General features: G+C 37.5%; 1 protein-coding gene across 6 annotated transcripts in view; it reads left to right on the top strand.

Moving 5' to 3' along the window:
* PDSS2 (decaprenyl diphosphate synthase subunit 2) overlaps positions 1-17,548 on the top strand; it is a 292,097-nt gene that overhangs the window by 65,939 nt on the left and 208,610 nt on the right. The window contains exon 2 of one of the 6 annotated variants that reach the window (XR_005789939.1): positions 14,025-14,071. The exons of the other annotated variants lie outside the window; for them this stretch is intronic. The gene's annotated coding sequence lies outside the window, so the exon portion shown is untranslated. The remainder of the gene's footprint in view (positions 1-14,024; positions 14,072-17,548) is intronic. 6 annotated transcript variants of the gene reach the window in all.

The following is a 17,548-nucleotide window of genomic DNA, read 5'->3' as shown; positions in this document are numbered from 1 at the left end:
TGTGTGTGTGTGTGTGTGTGTGTGTGTGTGTGTGTGTGTGTGTGTGTGTATACCACATCTTCTTTATCCATTCATCTGTTGATGGACATTTGGGCTCTTTCCATATTTGGGCTATTGTTGATAGTGCTGCTATAAACATTGGGGTGCATGTGCTCCTTCAAAACAGCACACCTGTATCCCTTAGATAAAGACCTACTAATGCAGTTGCTGGGTCGTAGGGTAGTTCTATTTTTGGATTTTTGAGGAACCTCCATACTGTTTCCCAGAGTGTCTGCACCAGCTTGCATTCCCACCAACAATGTAAAAGAGATCCTCTTTCTCCGCATCCTCGCCAACATCTGTTGTTGCCTGAGTTGTTAATGTTAGCCATTCTGACAGGTGTGAGGTGGTATCTCATTGTGGTTTTGATCTGTATTTCCCTGATGATGAGTGATGTTGAGCATTTTTTCAGGTGTCTGTTGGCCATCTGAATGTCTTCTTTGGAGAAGTGTGTATTCATGTCTTTTGCCCATTTCTTCACTGGATTACTTCTTTTTTGGGTGTTGAGTTTAATAAGTTCTTTATAGATTTCAGATACTAACCCTTTATCTGAAATGTCTTTTGCAAATATCTTCTCCCATTCTGTTGGTTGTCATTTTGTTTTGCTGATTGTTTCCTTCACTGTGCAGAAGCTTTTTATTTTGCTGAGATCCCAATAGTTCATTTTTGCTTTTGTTTCCCTTGCCTCTGGAGACATGTTGAATAAGAAGTTGCTACAGCCAAGATCAAAGAGGTTTTTGCCTGCTTTCTCCTCGAGGATTTTGATGGCTTCCTGTCTTACATTTAGGTCTTCCATCCATTTCGAGTTTATTTTTATATATGGTGTAAGAAAGTGGTCCAGGTTCATTCTTCTGCATGTCACTGTACCATTTTCCCACCACCACTTGCTGAAGAGACTGTCTTTATTCCACTGGATATTCTTTTCTGCTTAGTCAAAGATTAGTTGGCCATATGTTTGTGGGTCCATTTCTGGCTTCTCTATTTTGTTCCATTGATCTGAGTGTCTGTTCTTGTGCCAAGAAAAGGTGTATTCTTGAAGAAAATAAGGCCACAGTTTCAATTATAAGGACTCCATTTCAGGAAAGAAGGAAGACAGAGCTTGTCAGCCAGAGGCTGGAGACCACAGTACTCTGGTTCCTTCATACATCAAAATAATAGGCTTTTTGTCATATACAAGTACAATTGAAGACACTCTCCTTACACCCCAAGAATTGTCTTGTGGTCAGCAGGGGAGGGGTGAACCTATGATGCTCAGGTGGAGAACATGAAACCTTGCCACATATATGAGGAAAGGGGCACCTGAAGTTTGTATTCATAGGTTAGCAGTTTCAAAAAGCCAATTTAGCAATGGTGCTGAAACCATACACTTGAGGAAGGTTATATTGTTTGTCCAATAAAACTTTTCCATTGTGTATTGACATGTAGTATTTTATTACAGAGCAATATTTTTTTCAACAATATCTGCTTGAGACTCAGTGAAAAATAGTTCTAGGAAAAGGTAAGATTTTGTTCCATTTATCTATTGTGGCATAAGAAACCACTCTAAAACTTTGTAATTTAAAACAGCAGTCATTTATTTAGCTCAAAAAAAACTACAAATTTGGCAGAACTCAACAGAAACAGCTCATCTCTGCCCCAGATGGTATTGGGTTGCTTGACTAAGGCAGGAGGATTCACTTTTAGGATGGCTCACTCATATGGCTGGCGTGTTACCTCCAGCAGAGTCAGTGAGGAGTTTGACCAGGGCCTCAGTTCCTCTCCACCTGAGCCTCTCCATGGCCTGATTAGATTTCCCCACAACATTTGACTGTCTTTTAAGAATGAGCATCCTAGGGGCGCCTGGGTGGTTCAGTCAGTTAAGTGGCCGACTTCAGGTCAGGGCATGATCTCTCGATCCGTGAGTTCGAGCCCCACGTCAGGCTCTGTGCTGACAGCTCAGAGCCTGGAGTCTGTTTCAGATTCTGTGTCTCCCTCTCTCTGGCCCTCCCCTGTTCATGCTCTGTCTCTCCCTGTCTCAAAAATAAATAAAACGTTAAAAAAAAAAAAAAAAAAGAATGAGCATCCTATAGGAACAAGGAGGATGTGTGGCATTTTTATGACCTCGCCTTTGGAGCCAGGGTCGCTTCTACCATATTTTGGTTTGTCAAGGCAGTCTCGAGGGTCCATCTAGTTTTAAGAGAGAGAGCATGTAGATCCTACCACTCCATGAGAGGAATGTCAGGGTCTTGCAAGAAGAATATTTGAAATAGGAGGTGTAATTGCAGCCAAATCTGGAAAATACAGTCTGTCACCATCCCCAAACTTGTGTCTTACTGCAAGTTTTAAGTCTGATTTTATCCCATCCCTGTGGTATGGGATTCTCAAACCCAGAATCAGGAATGGGGCTTCCATTGTAACCATACCATAATTTAGTCTGCTGGGACTGAATGTGAACAAATGCAAAACTAGTTTGGAGTATCACTTTTGGAATCCAGGCCATATAAGATTACCTCAAAGAAAATAAAACTTGGTAGTGAATTCATAACAGAAATGATAAATTTGTAGACATTACCTACCATAAGTAAAAGGAAGCAGGAGAATTGGCATCTCATGAATCTGAGACAGGGAAAAAAAGAAAGGGGCTGTGAAATAAGTGTTTAAGGTGATTAAAGAGAGAAAATAAGGAAAATAAAAAATACTATGAAAAAGCTCAAGTCCAAGCATCATCTCCTCTAGGAAGTATTTCCTGTACTCTGTGATAAGCTGTGCAACTCACTATTGTAGCATTTAACATACTTTTTTAAGATTTTATACCCTAGCTGCCTCCCCGCCGCCACGCCTGCAACCAGTCTGAATCTCGAGCACATGGATTTGGTAGCCGCTGGACTTTAGTCTTTTACTTCCAAAGCTTAGCACAGTACATGGCACATACAGGTTCTGAGTAACTTTCTAACTAAATAAAGACTACTGATTCTATATTAAATTATAAAAATCAAAAATTAGATCAGTTCAGTTGATCAGTTGAGCAAGTTTTTATACCTAACATTCAGCATTAACATTGACATTAGTACTTAAGAATATTAGATGACTTTAGTAGCTTTAATTGGTGATAATTTATAAGGTGTTCACAGGATCCTCCTTTTTGGAAAGAAAATCTTACTCATTTGCTTACGAGAAAAGAGGTTTCTGTCATGTTCTAAGTAGTCATTCAGATATGGAAAGAGGGCAGTGGGCCATGCTAAAACTTCTACTTTAGCCATCAACCAGAGTTGAAAGAGAAAAAGCAGTAGACTTGATCCATAGAGCTAGAGTTTCTGTGCTTTAATAAACTATGGTCTCTGGAAGAGAAAAAGTTGTGGATCATTCTTATCAGCTCCTTGTAGAGAGACATCAGATTAGAAGGATTGCTTCTTTCTCCTTTCAGCTTTATATGAAAGTTATTGATGGCATTTTGAAGGAAAAAATAGAGAATTCCTTGAGAATTCCTGGCTGTTCATGTGAAGATACAAGGAACACTGGAGAACAAAGTAAGACTGTAAGCCATCTCTAGATTCATAACAAGCCCTAAATGTAAATTCAACACATTGTTTTTTGTTTATAGGTAATATTAATCAGAATGGTGTAAAAATATTACAACAAATAAGTGAAATTATTTCTTTGAGTTAAAAACTCATTTTCTTGAGTGAGTTCTAGTTCTTTAAACTTTTTAAGGCCTATCATTTTCACTTAGCCTCATAGACTAAGGAATTATTCAGTATCACTCAACATACTTGTAAAATGGATTATTAGATTTATTCAGCAAAAAAAAAAAAAAAGTCAAGTGAATGGGTTTAGTTTTGGAACTCTTACAATTGCCCATATGTATTGGGACACATGAAAAATTGAGGCCTAAAATTCGAAAGTGATCATTTGAAATTTTCTTTAAGTTCATTACTTATTTGATTGGATAGTTCAAATTTTTTTCACTCACTAATGTAGAAGGATAATGGTTTGGCATGAATTATATGGTATTGAAGAATTGCACTTTCATCCAAGAAGAGATTTGTTTGCCCCTTTCACCCCTTGCCCTGAGACAAAATCCAGTTGTTAGGAATTTTCTGTAAAAGCAGTCTATCTAGAAATTCTTAGAATAGCTGTACTACCAAGCTTTGTGATTCACTCCTTCTTATTGACTATTAAACCATCAGTTTACAACAAGAGAGAAATCAAGAGGCAGGATGAGAAGAACCTTACTACCTGCTGAAACTTTTGCCTGGGCACCTAGTCTTCAGCTTGTTTGTTGACCGACCACCTTCCTGACTGCCCAGGAGAATGTAGAGAGTCTGTAACATCACAAAATGATAAGTGGCTATTACTTTCTTCTTTAAATGTATCTTTTATTTATTTATTTATTTAATTTTTTTTAAATGTTTATTTGTTTTTGAGACAGAGAGAGACAGAGCATGAACGGGGAAGGGGCAGAGAGAGAGGGAGACACAGAATCGGAAGCAGGCTCCAGGCTCTGAGCCATCAGCCCAGAGCCCGACGCGGGGCTCGAACCCACGGACCGCGAGATCGTGACCTGAGCTGAAGTCGGACGCCCAACCGACTGAGCCGCCCAGGCACCCCTTAAATGTATCTTTTAAAAGAATAGAATCTCTAATGTTTTAAATGGTTGTGGTAAAATGCAAAAGAAAAAATAAGAGCCTAGGTCCTTGGTTTGAATTTTGCCTGTAAACAAGTTACTTAATTCTTCTGAATATCAGATTTCTTATCTGTAAGTCAGGGGAAGAAATGCCTGTCGGGGTTGTTATGAAGATTGTATGAGATAATGTGTATTTCTACCATGTGCCTGCATCAGATTAAGGACTCAACAGATATTAGGTCCGTTTCCTCCTTGTTAGAACTTTTAACAAATCTTTTAATTTGAAAATACCTCCTTAAGAAACTGGTATCTAAAGTATCATGAATCCTAAGATGTGAATTTTTTAGTTCTGGAGTTGTGTGTTTTCCTTCATTCTTATTAATTCTTACTAATGTATAGTTACCAATTTTGCAATCCACAGGAGTATTTTCACTCTAAAACAACAGAAATCAACTAACCAGGGGGCATTTTACATTTACTTTGAAAAAAGATCTAGAATTATTGTTGAGTAGAATCCAAGGGTAACTGTCAGCTGAAATAAATGAAAATATGGGAACACGTAAATTGCAGGTAATTCTTTGCCACTTTAGACTGTCTTTGAATCTTGCTATATTCAGTTTAATCTCAGCCTTTTTCTTCCCCTTACTAGGGGGGGTTAGAAAGAAAATTTAATATCCTATTTCCTTTTCCATTATACTTGTATTTTGGGTACGCTAATCCTTTGGTAAGAAGAGTTGGTCCATTTGTTCCGAGTAACTGTGGTAACTTATAAATAGACCTTCCTTAATTGTGTTTTGTAGGGAATCTCCTATTTGCTGTGCTTTTATTTGGCTTCTGATAGTTGACGTTTTAAGACATTTATTATATCTATATTTAAAGAGGCAAAAAGGAGGATTGCTCTGTTCATGAACTGGAAATGGGAGTCTCAGAGGTACTCAGATTTTCTTTGCATCATGAACAACTATCTTGCTTTCTGCCACTTGAGAGGAGGCAATAAAATACATTATTCTAGAGTTGTTATCTGTAGGTGTAGAATTGATGTTTGCTAAATGGGGAAAGAACAAAATTGATACTTGACGGCATTGTAACCAGAGAGGGAGAAATTAAAATTTCATTATTCTTTAATATGTACTCCCTTATCTTTGAAATACACTCCAGTTTTGCTTAGATGGCAGACTTAGAATTCAACATTGTAAACCACACCATGCTATCTTTGGAGATTCTTTAATTTTGCAGATGTTATTGAATGCAAAATTCCCAATGGAAACTGCAGATCAAGAAGCTTTGTTTTACTGATTAATTTTTTTGTGGAAATCAGTCTGGTAGTGATGCTCGTGTTTGCATGGTCATGTTTTCTTCAGATTGAGACCCCTTTTGAAGGTGATCTTGTGTAATGATCCAATGAAGAATTGCTCATACTTTCATTTAAACACATCCCACTGATCACTGGTGAATATTCTCTGAATTGCCCAAGACCTTGCTAGTAATTTGTACTAAAAATATCTGGACCTCAGGATGTTGATTCTGTAAAGTTTTAGCAGACCTGCCACAACTCTTGAGCACAGTCCAGAGCTAACTGTAACTGTGGGATATTAAGTGATGTTCTCAAAAGTCTCTCTTGTTTCTTCATCAGTCCCTTCTTTAGCAGTTCTGCAACTCAGAAGTTCAAAGCTGTGGTTTATTTTTCAGAGTTGAGAAAACAGTTTCTCATTGTTGAAGGTCTTATGGGATTTTTTCTGTATTTTTAAAATTGCTTGTTAGCAACCCTAAGTCCTTTATTTTTTTTATTTTTTGTGTTTTTTTTTTAATTTTTTTTTTTTGAGAGAGAGTATGCTTGTGTTCACACATGCAGAGAAAGGGTAGAGGGAGAGGAATAAAAAGAATTTCAAGCAGGCTCCATGCCCAGCTCTGGAGCCTGACGTGAGGCTTGATCTCATGACTGTGAGACCATGACCTGAGCAGAAATCAAGAGTCAGATGCTTAACCGACTGAGCCACCCAGGTGCCTGAAGGAACTAAGTTCTTTAAAATAACTAAATAAGTTGTGTAGGGGGCACCTGGGTGGCTCAGTCGGTTAAGCCTCTGGCTTCGACTCAGGTCATGATCTCACTGTCTGTGAGTTTGAGCCCCACGTCAGGCTCTGTGCTGTCAGCTCAGGGCTTGGAGCCTGCTTCTGATTCTGTCTCCCTCGCTGTCTCCCCCTCCCCCGCTAACTCTCTCTCTCTCTCTCTCTCTCTGTCCTCAAAAATAAATAATAAAATAAATAAATAAATAAAGTAAACAAATTTATAAAAAATGTTGTCAGCTTTATCAAGGGCCAAAATAAATTCATGAGATGAATTTATCATATGAGCACTGAAAGAAAAAAAATTTCCCTATAACCCCATCATTATAGTATTACACATATGCACATATATGTATATATATTTCAGGGCAGCCTACCAATATTTTTCCTTTCAAATTTATTCAGCAATTATATTTGACTCTTCATTAGGCTAAATATGCCCATCTTCCATATTACTGTAGTCTTGTTCATTTTTTTAATGACTAGCATTCTGTCTAGTTGAATCTATAACCATTTCCTTTTCATTTGACCTTTATTCCAAATTTTCAATTATGAATAATCCCATAGATACTAATCCTGTTGTCATGTATCCCTTAGTGTTTTGTGTGTGTGTGTGCATGTGTGTGTGTGTATATACTGTACATTTATCTGGTGTGAAAACAAAAGATAAACACCTTCAGAGGCACCTGGCATGCTGATGAAATATGGCTATTCTTGTGTAAGAGAAGTCTCTGAATGGATTGACACCTGGCTGGCTCAGTTGGTGGAGCATGTGACTCTTAATCTCGGGGTTATGAGTTCAAGCCCCGTGTTGAGTGTAGAGATTACTTAAAAATAAAACCTTTGAAAAAACACCTTTAAACACAGTGTGATGGGGGCGCCTGGGTGGCGCAGTCGGTTAAGCGTCCGACTTCAGCCAGGTCACGATCTCGCGGTCCATGAGTTCGAGCCCCGCGTCGGGCTGTGGGCTGATGGCTCAGAGCCTGGAGCCTGTTTCCGATTCTGTGTCTTCCTCTCTCTCTGCCCCTCCCCCGTTCATGCTCTGTCTCTCTGTCCCAAAAATAAATAAAAAACATTGAAAAAAAATAATAAATAAACACAGTGTGATGTATTAATAATCAGTACCATGACATTCACTTTATCTACTTAAAGAGATAGTTGAACCTAAAAACAAATTGAATGCCTAAAGAACATTTAAAAGCTGGATCTGAGATATTTGATTGTTTTTTAATGTCATAAGCACATATTCTTTTTATCTCAAAGATGCACCACATACTTATGAAATATTGTTATTCTTGTGTAAGAGAAGTCTCTGAATGGATTGGCAATGATTTACTTTGTGGTAGTCTCCATTTAATTAAGTAGAAAGAACACTGAAGGAGATCAGAGCTCTTGGTTAAGTCAATTTAATCACTGACGCTCAGGTTCATGAAAGCTGGTGAAAGGAGCTTGCTTCCAGACTATGTCCTATAATCTTCACAAAACCATGTGAGTAGATTTTGTCCTGATTTTACTCATAAGGATATAGAAGATTGTAGTTCAGTGATTTGTACTGAACTCTCCAGGTAGTAAAATGGGCAAACTGATATTAAGCTCAGATTGCTTGATTTAAAACCCATTGCTCTATATATATTCCATAACTGCCTTTTGTATCTTAGAAATAAAATGGATTAGATATTTTCTAAGCTGAGATACCCTTGGGTTTTAACATTCTATTAATGTGTTTCTGGAAAAGCTATGTCACAAATGAAAAAGATAAGCATAGATATTGAAAAGGACATTTTGCCCAAGCAACAGGTAAATTGTTAAGAACAAATGTATAAAAATCTTGGTATAAGGAAACCATACAAAGGATACATTGAAGTTTTTTAAACATTTATTAAAGCCACAGTGTGTAGAGCACTATAATAGATACAGAAGAGACGTAAAGATGAATAAAACATAATCTTTCCCTTCAGTTTAGTTTATAATTTAATGGATCTGACAGACTTAACCAGATGACACAAATAGGTTGACAAATGTTGAATTGAGAGAGGGAAATTGCTGGGATGAAAGGAGTTTAGAACTACCTGGCCACTAGCTTCTGACTTTAAACCAGTGTTAAGAGGTACAGGATTTCATTGTGGCTGTACTTTGTGTTTCCCTAATGACTAATGATGTTAGGCACTCTTTTGTGTGCTTATTAACCATTCATACATCTTCTTTGAGGAAGTACCTATTCAGGTCTTTTGGCTATTTTTTTTAATGTTTTATTTGTTTTTTGAGAGAGAGCATGCAAGCAGGGGAGGGGCAGAAGGGGGAGGGACAGAGGATCCTAACTGGTCTCCGTGCTGACAGGCTGACCACAGCAAGACCAATGTAGGGCTCAAACTCATGAACTGCGAGATGAGGATCTGAGCCAAAGTCCAACACTCAGCTGCTCAGCCAGTTGAGCCACCCAGGCTCCCCTTGCCTATTTTTTAATTGGATTGTTCATCTCACTGTTTTGTTGTGAAAGTGCTACATGTTTTCTTAGTACTTTAACAGATACATAATTTGCAAACATTTTCCCCAGTCTGTAGCTTGACTTTAGGGTTTGTCAAGGAGAACTTCCTGATTTTGTTGAAACTCAATTTATTCTTTTGTAGGATTGTGCTTTTGGTGTTGTATCTAAAGTGCCTAGGGGCGCCTGGGTGGTGCAGTCGGTTAAGCGTCCGACTTCAGCCAGGTCACGATCTCGCGGTCTGGGAGTTCGAGCCCCGCGTCAGGCTCTGGGCTGATGGCTCAGAGCCTGGAGCCTGTTTCCGATTCTGTGTCTCCCTCTCTCTCTGCCCCTCCCCCGTTCATGCTCTCTCTCTGTCCCAAAGATAAATAAACGTTGAAAAAAAAATTTTTTTTTTAAAATTAAAAAAAAAAGTGCCTAACCCATCATGTATGAACCTCTCAACTAAAAGCCATTTAACCCCACAGAGGACATTTGGTACTGTCTGGAGACTGTCACAATTGTGTGTGGAGGGTACTCCTGGTACCTGGTGGGTAGAGGTCAGCCAAGGATGCTCTTAAACGTTTACAGTGCACAGGGCAAACACCCACAACAAAGAATTATTTGACCCAAAATGTCACTAATGCTGTGGTTTACAAATTCTGGCCCCACGGTCACAAAGATATATTTAGTTCTGTGATTTTTGATTTCTGTCTTTATATTTAGTTCTGTGATTTTTGTGTATTGTGTGAGGTAAGATAAGGGTCTAAGTTTATATATGTGTACCTACACACATCTTCCACCTGAGATTGGGAACAAAGTAAAAATGCCAGTTCTTGCCACTTCTGTTCAACATTGTACTGAAGTTTCTAGTCAGTGCAATGAAAATTAAAGGTATCCAGCTTAGAAAGAAAAAAGTACAGCTGTTTTTATTTGAGTCAAATAAAAGTATATGACTACTCAGTTACCCCAGCACCATGGGTTGAAGAGACTTTCTTTCCCCATTGAATTGTCTTGGTACTTTTGTCAGAAATAATTGACCATAAATATAAGGATTTAGTTCTTACTCTCAACTCTGTTCCATTGATCTGCATGCCTGTCCTTAGGGTAATACTACACTGCCTTAATCATTGTCGTTTTATGCATAAGTGCAGGTAATAGAAGTCCTCCAACTTTGTTCTTGGTTTTCAGAGTCATTTTGGCTATTCCAGGCACTTTACATTTCCATATGAATTTTAGAACCATCTTACCAATTTCTATAAAAACTTTGCTGGAACTTTGATGAGGATTTTGTTGTATATACATATCAATTTGGGTAGAATTAGTGTCTTAACAATTGAGGTTTCCAATCTGTAAAAATGGAATGATTCTCAGTTTATTTAGGTCTTTTATTTTTCTCAGTAAAATTTTATAGTTTTCAGTGTCAAATATTGCCCTTCTTTTGTTAAGTTTATTTTTTAGTACTCTTCTTGATGTTACTATGAATAGAATTGTTTTTTAATCTTAATTTTTGTATTTTTTTTGCTAATGTATAAAAATACAATTTATTTTTGTATATTGATATATCCCGAGACCTTGCTAACTCTAGTAGTTTTATTATAGATTCCTTAGGATTTTCTATATAGATAATCATCCTCAGATAAAAACATTTTTCTCTTCTTCCTTTTCAGTCTGAATTTAATTTTTTTTTAATGTTTATTTATTTTTGAGAGAGATAGAATGCGAATGGGTTAGGGGCAGAGAGAGAGAGGGAGACACAGAATCCAAAGCAGGCTCCAGGCCCCGAGCTGTCAGCACAGAGCCCGACGCAGGGCTCGAACTCACGAGCTGTGAGATCATGACCTGAGCCGAACCGACTGAGCCACCCAGGCATCCCTGAATTTAATTTTTTATTTTAATTTTTGATCGCACTGGCTGGAAACTTCTGTGCAGCATTGAAAAGAAGTCACAAGAGCTGCTGTTCTCACCTTATTTTCCTTCTTGGATGGGAAGCATTCAGTCTTTAATTGTTTTATGATGTTAGCTGTAGGTTCTTCATAGGTGCCTTTTATTAGGTGGAAGATGTTCTCTTATGTTCCTCATGTATTGAAAGTTTTTTTCATGAATAGGGTGTTAGATTTTGTTAAATCCTTTTTCTGTGTCTATTGAAATGGTTATTTTTTGTCCTTTATTTTTTAATGTTTATTTAGTTTTTGGGGGGGGGGGGCCCCCTCCCTACGAGGGGTGGGGGGGTGGAGTGTAAAGGATCCCAGTCAGGCTGTGTGTTGACAGCCTGATATAGGGCTTGAGCTCATGAACCATGAGATCATGACCTGAGCCGAAGTCGGATGCTTCACCAACTGAGCCACCCAGGCACTCCTTGTCCTTTATTCTATTAGTGTGATATATTACATTGCTTGATTTTTGGATGTTAAACTTTGCATTCCTGGGAATAAATCCCTCTTGGTCATCATGTATGAGCCTTTTTATGTATAAGTTTCTGGATTAAGTTTGCTAATATTTTGTTGAAGATTTTTATTCATGTTCATTAGTGATATTAATCTGTGGTTTTCTTGTGATGTCTTTGTCTGGCTTTGGTGTTAGAGTAGTGCTGGCCTCATAGAATGAGTTGGGAAGTTTCTTTCCTCAGTTTTTTTGAGGGAGTTTGTGAAGGATTGATATTTCTTTTTTAAATATTTGATAAATTTTTCCAGCAAAGCCAGCTGGGCCTAGGATTTTCTTTGTCCAAAAAATAATAATTCGATTTATTTACTTGTAAGTCTATTTATATTTTCTATTTCCTCATGATTCAGTTTTGGAAATTTATTTCTAGGAGTTTGTCCATTTTTTCCTAAGTTATTCAATTTATTGGTATAAAGTTGTTCCCAATAGTTGTTCATAATATTCCCCTTATAGTCCTTTTAATGCCTGCAGGGTCAGTAGTGAGGTCTCTTCATTCCTGAATTAGGCAATTTGTGTCTTCTCTTACTTTCTTGATCAGTTTAGATAAGGGTTTGCCAATTTTACTGATCTTTTCAAATAGCCACTTTTTGGTTTCATTGATTTTTTTTTTCTGTTTTTTTTCCCCCCTGCTTTCTTGGGGTTTAGTTTGCCTTTCCTCGTTTAGTTTCTGAAGGTAGAAGCTTAGATTATTGACTTGAGACCTTTTTCTGATTACAAGCTATAGATATCCCTCTAACACTTCTTTAGTTACAGTCTATAAATTTTGATATATTGTGTTTTCATGTTCATTCATTCAAAATATTTGTAAAGTTTTCTTTATGATTTCATCTTTGACCCCAAGCTATTTAGAAATCTATTGTTTAACTTCTAAATGTGTTGGTTTTCCCAGATACCTGTCCATTTGAGATCTTTGACTTAACTCTCTGTGGTCATAGAACACCCTTTTAATGATTTCAGTCTTCTTAAATTTATTGAGACTTGTTTTGTGGTCCAACATGTGGAGAAATGTCTACGTGTGCTTTGAATTCTGCACTCATTGTATGGAGTACTCTATAAATCTCAATTATATCATGTTTGTTAGTAGTGTTGTTAAAATCGTCTATATCCTTGTTGGTTTTCTTTGTAGGTCTATCAGTTATTGAAAGTGGAGTATTGAAATCTCTGAATTTCAAATATTACTGAATTGCCTGTTTCCCCTTTCAGCTTTCCATTTTCCCTTCATTTTATTAGGTGTATATACATTTATAATCGTTATATCTTCATGATGCACTGTTGCTTTTGTGGTTATAAAATGTCCTTCATCATCTCCAATAACATTTCTTATCTTAAAGTCTATTTTGTGTGATACTAATATAGCAGTTCCACTGTCTTATGGTTACTGTGTACATGGCCTATCATTTTCTATTCGATTACTAGTAACCTATGTATTTTTTTTTTTTATGTTTGTTTATTTTTGGGAAAGAGAGACAGAGCATGAGCAGGGGAGGGGCAGAGAGAGAGAGAGAGAATCTGAAGCAGGCTGTCAGCACAGAGCCTGACACAGGGCTCGAACTCACAAGCTGTGAGATCATGACCTGAGACACAGTCGGACGCTTAACCAACCTAGCCACGCAGGCGCCCCACTTGTAACCTGTTTGTGTCTTCCTATCTAAAGTGTGTCTTTTGCATGCAGCGTACAGTTGGACCTTGCTTTTTAATCTAGTCTGACTATCCCTGCCTTTTGAGTAGGTTATTTAGTCTACTCATATCTGATCTAATTATTGATCTGGTTGGTTTTAAGTCTCTCATTTTTCTACTTGTTTTGTATTAGTCTCATGTCACTTTTGTCCCTGTGTTCCTCCTTTACTCCTTTATGTTAAATAACTATATTTTAATGTACCATTTTAATTTATCTCTGGTGTTCTTAATTATCTGATTTTGAGTTGTTTTCTTGGTGGTTGTTGTAGGGATTACAGTATGCATCTTAATTTATCATAGACTGCTTCAGAATAATGCTAACTTTAATTCCAGCAAAATATAGAAACTTGCTCCAATATACCTCCTTTTTCCCTTTGCTTGTGTTATTGTGTATATATTTTATGTCTGTATATGTTATAAACCCATCAATACAGTATTATAATTTTTGCTTTATATAATCTTACATTTTTTATAAAATTTAAGAGAAGAAATGGAAAAAAAATACAGATTTATTCATCATTTCTAGTGCTCTTTGTTTCTTAATGTGGATTCAGATTACTCTCTGATACCATTTCCATTCAGTCTGAAGGACTAGATTCCTTTAGTGTATTTTATAAGGCAAGCCTGATAACAAATTTTCTTTTTTGTTTATCTCAGAGTGTTTTTATTTCACTTTATTTTTAAAAGATGGTTTTACAGGATAAAGAATTTTTAATTGCCAAGCTTTTTTACTTCCAGCACTTTTCATACATCATTCCACTGCCTTCTGGCCTCCATTGTTTCTGGTGAGAAATCAACCATTAATTTGATTGTAGTTTCTTTGTACAAGAGTCATTTTCTCTATTTCTAGTATTTTTCTTTGCCTTTAATAGTTTATCTGTGATGTGTCTAGGTGTTTTGTTTTTGTCCTACATGTTGTTTCATTGAGGAGCTTGGCTATAAGTTAATGTTTTTCATCAAATTTAGGAAGTTTTTGGTCAGTATATCTTAAAGTATTTTTTTTTTCTGCCCTATTGCTTTTTCTCACCTTCTGGGGCTCTTATTATACATATATTAGTACACATATATTGTCTCATAGGTCTGTGAGGCTCAGTTTATTTTTCTTTGGTTTTTTACTGTGTTCTTCAGATTCTATAATTTTTACTGATCTGTTTTCAAATTCATGGATTCCTTTACTGCTATCTCAAATCTACTGTTGAGCCTCTCTAGTGAAATTTTCATTGCAGTTATTGTACCTTTTATCTCCAGAAAAGTTCTAAACTTTTACTGAGATTCTGTAGTCAGTCATTTAATTCTTTATACATGCTTTCTTTAGTTCTTTGAGTGTGTTTATTATAACAGCTTGTTTGAAATCTTTGCTAAAGACAAGATCTAAAGACATTTGGAGACAGTTTCCATTGACTTCTTTTTTATAGATCACATTTTCTTGTTTCTTGCATGACTCAACTTTCTGTTGCATACTGGACATTTTAGATAATATACTGTAGCAACTATAGTTTATGATTTTCCCTGCTCTATTGGTCATGTTGGCTGTTTGTTTTATAACTTGCGTGGACTAACCCTTTGAAGTCTGTATTCCTCACAGTGTGCAGTTGCTGCTGTCTCTACTCAATTTTTTCCTTTTTTTTATTTGTAAACCTGGCTTTTGAGGGGTTGGTTGCCCTGTATCTGCATAGCTTAGTGATCAGCCAAAGCTTAATCAGAAGTTATACTAAAACACCTTGAGCCAGTAAGGCTTCTAATCTCTTTTGATGGATCTGTGTGTGAGCTGGGAAGCACAATCAAACTTCATCCTGCCCTGGCTTTTACGTCCCGTTGGTCCTTCTCATGTCTCACCTGCACATGCCTGCAGGCTCCACTAGCCAGGGATACATGGGCCTTCTCTGTCTCTGCAGTAGTGCACATAGCCTCTGGTTAATTCCCAAAAAGTGGGGTCAGGTCTCCTCTGGCCTTCTTACCTGCTGGAAGTCTCTGTCAAATCCTAGGCTAGTCCATTAGCTTGGTGCTTGCCACAGACATCACCACTGCAGTTGCTCCAAATCGGGTAATCCTCTATGGCAGAGGTGATAGAGCTTCCTGTTTTTACAGCCTGCCCTACCCTGAGTGAACTACTGCACTGACAAAGCCAGAGGTGGAGGTGGGAGCAGCCCCTGGCAAAGACATGGTGGACTCTCACTGTTTCTCCCTGAAGTCCCATAATTTTCAGGAAGTGCATGCCTTTGAATTGCAGAGTGCTAAAATTATTGCTTTTGACTGTTTGTTCAGCTTTATAGTTGCTTTTTGAGGGAGGATTTGTTAACCACCTCATTCCATTATAATATAGTCAGAAGTCTCTATACATTTTTTTTTTCAACGTTTATTTATTTTTGGGACAGAGAGAGACAGAGCATGAATGGGCGAGGGGCAGAGAGAGAGGGAGACACAGAATTGGAAACAGGCTCCAGGCTCTGAGCCATCAGCCCAGAGCCCTACGCGGGACTCGAACTCACGGACCGCGAGATCGTGACCTGGCTGAAGTCGGACGCTTAACCGACTGCGCCACCCAGGCGCCCCTGTACATTTTAAAGCACTAGTGGGATGCCTGTGTGGCTCAGTTGGTTGGGCTCAGGTCATGGTCTTGTGGCTCACGGGTTTGAGACCCACATCTGGCTCTGTGCTGACAGCTCAGAGCCTGGAGCCTGATTTGGATTCTGTGTCTTCCTGTCTCTTTGCCCCTCCCCCTACTTTCCTCTCTCTCTCTCTCTCTCTCTCTCTCTCTCTCTCTCTGTCTCTCTTTCAAATAAAAACATTAAAAAAATTTTTTTAAAAGCACTAGTGATCTTATGTTTTATGTTGGTACTATATATAAATAATGTCTCATTCATTAGCCTTTGGGTAGATAATTTGTTACTCAAGTGAAATAATACTTTAGAGAAAAGATGTTGGTGGGGTCAAGGAGAAAATATCAACCCTAAAAGTTTTCTTTGAAACACAGATTGAAAATGAAATGAATCAAAGATCATCAATTAGTTCAGAGCCCTTTCCTCTTTAGTTTGTGGCAGCATGTTGCCTGTTAAAGCTCAAGAATCCTTTGTTAAATTAATTCTGTACCTGTGTGAAATAGCCATAAAATGTTCTTACAATGCAGGGTGGTAGTTTATTTATTTTATAGATTTAGAAATTTATTAGCACCCAGTGTTTATCTTCAGTATTTAAAATTATTCAAGAAATATCAAAGGAATCTAAATTTATTAGTAAAAGGTTTAATATCATTTGTCAAATTGTATGTTTATTTTTTTCAATGAGAACATTCTTTAAAATGTGAAGCATTGCTTTATTTTAAATTCTGATTTTTTTCATGGTGAAGGTTTTCATATAGGATTTGGGTATTTATCGTGTATCATGAATATTGTAATATATGTAAATCATAGCATTAAATGCAAAATACTTTGGCATTGCAGTTTTTGCAACTAAAAATAAGTTGTCTTCTATCTAAATCAATTTCTCTTTATCTCTAACATTTGAAATTAAATGTTCGTGTACCATAAAATGTTGTTCCAATTAGACTTTGTTAAAGGAAATACTGCCCAGTATGTAAATTCAGATTTAGCAGATTATGTCCAATTTTATAATGTTGGAGATATCACTATACATAGAGTCAAAACAAAACAGTATTAACAGAACTTTTCAGCCTGTAGGCATCCCTTTGTGAAAACACAGACCACTCTCTCTTTCACAATGTTGAGGAAACAAAAGTGTGTTGAGTATGAGAAATGAAGACCATTTGGTAACTTTTCTTTTTTTTTCACGTTCACTGAAAATTTATTTTGTGGGAGGGCTGTCCTTCAAAGGCACCAAATGTGTCTTAATGGGATTGGAAAAGGGAACCCCAACCTCATGTAACATTTTTTTTTTCCTAATTCAGTATATTATTACAACAAGTCTCTAGCCATCAGTGGACAGCAGCTTTGGCTGAAGTCCTAAAGGGGCCAAAACCCTCACACATAACTCAGGTGCCACGTCACCACCACCAGTTGCTTTCATACTTGGTGTCCCCAGTCATGTAGATGGGAGAGGAGAGGTATAGGGCCTCTGAATGCAGCAAACTGCCAAAAGAAACAGCCTCTGGGAAAAGTCTAGGTGGAATGAGGGCACAACCTCACAAACACCTGCATGCCAAGAGAGCCCGTGTATGCTCTCCCAAGTGTGTGTATGGCTATGTAGCATGTGTGAATTTATCACCCAGGTTTTCGTATGTGGCTCCATTCAGCTGGTGGGGTGGG

This window comes from Herpailurus yagouaroundi, unplaced genomic scaffold (genome assembly GCF_014898765.1).
Source record: "Herpailurus yagouaroundi ecotype Mexico unplaced genomic scaffold, PumYag 139, whole genome shotgun sequence".
In the NCBI taxonomy this organism is placed as follows: Eukaryota; Metazoa; Chordata; class Mammalia; order Carnivora; family Felidae; genus Herpailurus; species Herpailurus yagouaroundi.
The sequence above is the reverse complement of the archived record's forward strand: the minus strand, read 5'-3'. Positions and strand labels throughout refer to the sequence as shown.